This window comes from Hordeum vulgare, chromosome 3H (assembly GCF_904849725.1).
Source record: "Hordeum vulgare subsp. vulgare chromosome 3H, MorexV3_pseudomolecules_assembly, whole genome shotgun sequence".
Lineage (NCBI taxonomy): Eukaryota > Viridiplantae > Streptophyta > Magnoliopsida > Poales > Poaceae > Hordeum > Hordeum vulgare.
The window spans coordinates 576,325,271-576,331,075 of record NC_058520.1 but is presented as its reverse complement, the minus strand read 5'-3'; positions in this window follow the sequence as shown (position 1 = coordinate 576,331,075).

Sequence of the window (5,805 nt, the reverse complement as noted above, 5' to 3'; positions counted from 1 at the left end):
TCAAAGGGGTTGTCAATCCCTTCAAGATTGTTTGCAAAGCGAGATCTGAAGGCGAAAAATGCAAAGAAGTAAAAAGTGTAAGGCTGAAAATATGGTGTGGAGTAGACCCTGGGGGCCATAGTGTTCACTAGAGGCTTCTCTCAAAATAGCAAGTATTACGGTGGGTGAACAAATTACTCTCGAGCAATTGATAGAACCGCACAAAGTCATGACGATATCTAAGGCAATGATCTAGCATATAGGCATCACGTCCGAGACAAGTAGACCGATACTTTCTGCATCTACTACTATTACTCCACACATCGACCGCTATCCAGCATGCATCTAGTGTATTGAGTTCATGATGAACAGAGTAATGCTTTAAGCAAGATGACATGATGTAGAGGGATAATCCCAAACCAATGATGAAAACCCCATCTTTTTACCCTTGATGGCAACAACATGATACGTGCCTCGCTACCCCTTCTGTCACTGGGTGAGGTCACCACACGGTATGAACCCAAAACCAAGCACTTTTCCGATTGCAAGAATCATAGATCTAGTTGGCCAAACAAAACCCACAACTCGAAGAGAATTACAAGGATATGAAATCATGCATATGAGAGATTAGAAGAAACTCAAATAAGATTCATAGATAATCTGATCATAAATCCACAATTCATCGGATCTCGACAAACACACCGCAAAAGAAGATTACATCGGATAGATCTCCATGAAGATCATGGAGAACTTTGTATTGAAGATCCAAGAGAGAGAAGAAGCCATCTAGTTACTAGCTATAGACCCGTAGGTCTATGGTGAACTACTCACGCATCATCGGAGAGGTCATGGTGTTGATGGAGAAGCCTTCCGTGTCCGAATCCCCCCTCCGGCAGGGAACTAGGACCTACCCCAGATGGGATCTTGCAGAGACAGAAGCTTGCGGCGACGGAAAAGTGATTACGATGCTCCCCTGATTTTTTTGGGAATATTTGGGAATTTATAGGCGCAAGATCTAGGTCAGGGGACCTCCAGGGAGCTGATACGTCTCCATCGTATCTACTTTTCCAAACTCTTTTGCCCTTGTTTAGGACTCTAATTTGCATGATTTTAATGGAACTAACTCGGACTAACGTTGTTTTCAGCAGAATTGCCATGGTGTTGTTTTTGTGCAGAAATGAAAGTTCTCGAAACGTCGTGAAAGTTTATGGAGAATATTTCTGGAAAATATGAAAAATACCTGCGCAAAGATCCACCGGAGGGGACGGGCCAGCGGGCCACAAGCCCTGATGCCGCGGCCTCCCCCTGGTCGCGGCAACCAAGCTTGTGGGGCCCACGTGACTCTGCCGCCCCCAACTCCAGCTCTATTTATTCCCTTTCATCCCGAGAAAAATCAAGAGAGAAGATTTCATCGCCTTTGCGATACGGAGGCACCGCCACATCCTGTTCTTCATCTGGAGGGCAGATCTGGAGTCCGTTTTGGGCTCCTGATCAAGGAGATCGTCGCCATCGTCATCATCAACCTTCTTCCCTCTCCAATTCCATTAATCTCTTCATCATTCATGAGTAATCTATTCACAGGCTCGCTGGGCGGTGATGAGTAGGATGAGATCTATCATGTAATCGAGTTAGTTTTGACGGGGATTGATCCCTAGTATCCACTATGTTCTGAGATTGATGTTGCTACTACTTTGCCATGCTTAATGCTTGTCACTACGGCCCGAGTGCCATGATTTCAGATCTAAAATTATTATGTTGTCACCAATATATGTGTGTTTTAGATCCGATCTTGCAAGTTGTAGTTACCTACTATGTGTTATGATCCGGCAACCCCGGAGTGACAATAACCGGAACCACTCCCGGTGATGACCATAGTTCGAGGAGTTCATGTGTTCACCAAGTGTAATGCATTGGTCCGGTTCTTTATTAAAAGGAGAACCTTAATATCCCGTAGTATCCATTTGGACCCCGCTGCCACGGGAGGGATGGCCAATAGATGTCATGCAAGTTCTTTTCCCTAAGCACGTATGACGACACACGGAATGCATGCCTACATCACGTTGACGAACGGGAGCTAGCCACATATCTCTCCGTGTTATAACTGTTGCATGATGAATGTCATCCAACGAATCACAGATCCATTGCCTATGAGTTTGTTCCACTGCTGCTGTTACTTGTTTTGCTCTGCTGCTGTTACTACTGTTGCTTCTACTGTTACTTGTTGCCACTGTTACTTGCTTTGTCATGCTGCTGCTGTTACTACTGTTGCTGCTACTGTTACTTGCTGCTGCTCTTACTTGCTACTGTTGCTACTTGCTACTGTTATCACTACTGTTGTTCCTTGCCACTGATGCTACTCGTTACACTGCTACTACCTGCTACAATACTTTTTCTAGCACCGTTGCCGGGAAAGAATATTTCCCGTCCACAGGCAACTTACTGGCGCCATTGATACAACAGTTAGGAATAGTCTGCCGTCAACAGATTGTTTCTGGCACCGTTGTTATCATACAAATTTGATATTGATACTTTGCTTGCATATACTAATCTTTTAGGTGTGGTTGAATCTGACACATTCAGCTGCTAATACTTGAGAATATTCTTTCACTTCCCGTCGCGCGAACCAACAAATTTGGGTTGAATACTCTACCCTCGAAAACTGTCGCGATCCCACGCGCTGGTGGGCTATTGCAAGACAATTTATAATTGTTGAGCAACTGGAAGCAACTATTTTCTGGCTCCGTTGCCGTGGAGGCATCAAGTCAGGAATAGTTGCACGTGAGTAGGGCCCCACAAGCCTGGATGGCGCGGCCCCCCTGGCCTCGACGTGGGGGCTTGTGGGGCCCCTGGTGCTCTTCTGGCTTGGCCCCCAAGCTCTCCGATCTTCCGTTCCAGAAAAAAAACTTTTCGGTGATTTTCTTCCGTTTGGACTCCGTTTCAAAATCTCCTCTGAAAGGGCTCAAAAACATGGAAAAAACAGGAACTGGCACTTGGCACTGAGTTAACAAGTTAGTCCCAGAAAATAAATAAAAGGCATGCAAAACATCCAAAGTTTGACAACATAATAGCATGAAACCATCAAAAATTATAGATATGTTGGAGATGTATCAAGCATCCCCAAGCTTAACTCCTGCTCGTCCTCGAGTAGGGAAGTGAAAAAGAATGAATTTTTGATGTGGAATGCTACCTAGCATAGTTGTCCTTTGCAACTTCTTTCATGTGGCATGAATGTTCAGATCCGTAAGATTCAAAACAATAGTTTGCTATTGACATGAAAACAATAATACTTCAAGCAAACTAGCAAAGTAATCATGAACTTTCAAAATAACAAGGCCAAAGAAAGTTATCCCTACAAAATCATATAGTCTGGCTATGCTCCATCATCCTCACACAACTAATGTAAATCATGCACAACCCCGGAATTGGCCAAGTAATTTTTTTTGCACTCTTACTTTCTCAAACTTTTTATAACTATCACGCAATACATGAGCGCGAGCCATGGATATAGCACTATAGGTGGAATAGAGTGTGGTGGTGGTTGTGAGACAAAAAGGAGGAGATGGTCACATTGACTCGGCGTATCAGTAGGCTATGGAGATGCCCATTAGTAGATATCAATGTGAATGAGTAGGGATTGCCATACAAGAGATGCACTAGAGCTATAAGTATGTGAAAGCTCAAGGGAAAACTAGTGGATGTGCATCCAACTTCCTTGCTCACGAAGACCTAGGGCAATTTTGAGGAAGCCCATCATTTGAATATACAAGCCAGGCTATAAAACGAAGATTCCCACTAGCATATGGTAGTGACAAAGCAAGAATCCCTCAATCATGAAGAACATGGTGCTAACATGAAGCACAAGTGCGGAAAAATATAGTAGCATTGTCCCTTCTCTCTTTTTCTCTCATTTTTTTTATTTGGGCTCTTAGGCCTCTCTTTTTCTTTTCTCTTTTTTTTTGTTTTTGGGCTCTTTGGCCTCTTTTTTTTATTTCCTCACATGGGACAATGCTCTAATAATGATGATCATCACACTTTTATTTACTCACAGCTCGAAGATCACAATGATGATGACTCCATAGGAAATGTCTCCGGCAGTGTACCGAGATGTGCAACGATCTAGTATGATCATGCAATGGCAATATGAGAGTGACGGTACAAGTCATGAGACGGAACGGTGGTAGTTGCATGGCAATATATCTCGGAATGGCTATGAGAATGCCATAGTAGGTAGGTATGGTGGTTGTTTTGAGGAAGGAATTTGGTGGGTTTGTGCACCGGCGAGAATTGCGCGGCGCTAGAGAGGATAGCGATGGTGGAAGGTGAAGGTGCATCTATACCATGGACTCAACATTAGTCATAAAGAACTCACATACTTATTGCGAAAGTTCTTATTAGTAATTGAAACAAAGTGCTAAACGCATACTCCGAGCGGAAGGGTTGGTAGGTGTAAACCATCGCGCGATCCCGACCTCAACACAAAGGATGACAATCAATAGATCAGTTATGCTCCGACTTCCTAACATAGCGGTTCACCATACGTGCATGCTACGGGAATCACTAACTCCAACACAAGTATCTCTAGATTCACAACACCCTACTAACATAATTTTTAATATTACCGAATCCACGTCTCAAAACTAACTGAGAGGAATCGAAACTTCTCTTTCTACTCAATGCACATGAAAATGGAGGTTTTTGCATCCTATTTGGGTACCTAGCACATGGGACTACTTTCATAGCATAAGCCAACTACCAATCCGCGCACCGTCGTGCTCTGAAGATATAAGTGAAGCACAAGAGCAAAAGTATCTAGCTCAAAAGATATAAGTGAAGTACTAGAGCAAAAGTATCTAGCTCAAAAGATATAAGTGAAGCACTAGAGCAAAAGTATCTAGCTCAAAAGATATAAGTGAAGCACTATGAGCATTCTAGCAAAATCATGATGAGTGCATGTCTCTCTCTCTCAAAACGGTGTGCAGCAAGGATGATTGTGACACAGCAAAAAGAAAAGATTCCTAAGATACAAGACGCTCCAAGCAAAACACATATCATGTGGTGAATAAAAATATAGCTCCAAGTAATGTTACCGATGGATTGAAGACAAAAGAGGGGATGCCTTCCCGAGGCATCCCCAAGCTTAGGCTTTTTGGTTTGAGGGGCCTTGGGCATCCCCAAGCTTGAGCTCTTTCCACTCCTTATCTCTTTGTCCATGAGAACGTCACCCAAAACTTGAAAACTTCACAACACAAAACTTAAACAGAAACTTGTGATAACATTAGTACAAGAAAACAAACTACCACTTCTTTTTGTACTGTAGAAAACTTGAATTCCATCTATATTGATGATGGGCTACTGTATTCTCACTTTCCCATGGCTAGTACCCCCCGATACTAACCATAATTTCATCAAAACAAGCAACCAACTCAACAAAACAGAATCTGTCAAAAACAGAGCAGTCTGTAGCAATTTGTATACTTCGTATACTTCTGGTAACTCAAAAAATCTGAAAAATTACGACGGTCTGGGGAAAAAGCATATCAATCAGCCGCAAAAATAATCAACTCAAAAGATCTATCTGAATAAAAATAAAAATCATCTCGTGAGCGAAAAGTTTCTGTCTTTTTCCAGCAGGATCAAACAACCATTACCAAGACCAATCATAAAGGTTTTGCTTGGCTCAAACACAAAAATAAACACAAAAAACACAACACAATAGAATTGTGAAAGTGTGAACGCAACAAAACAGAAAGAAAAAAGATAAATTCATTGAGTTGCCTCCCAACAAGCGTTATTGTTTAACGCCCTTAGCTAGCCATAGTAGAGATA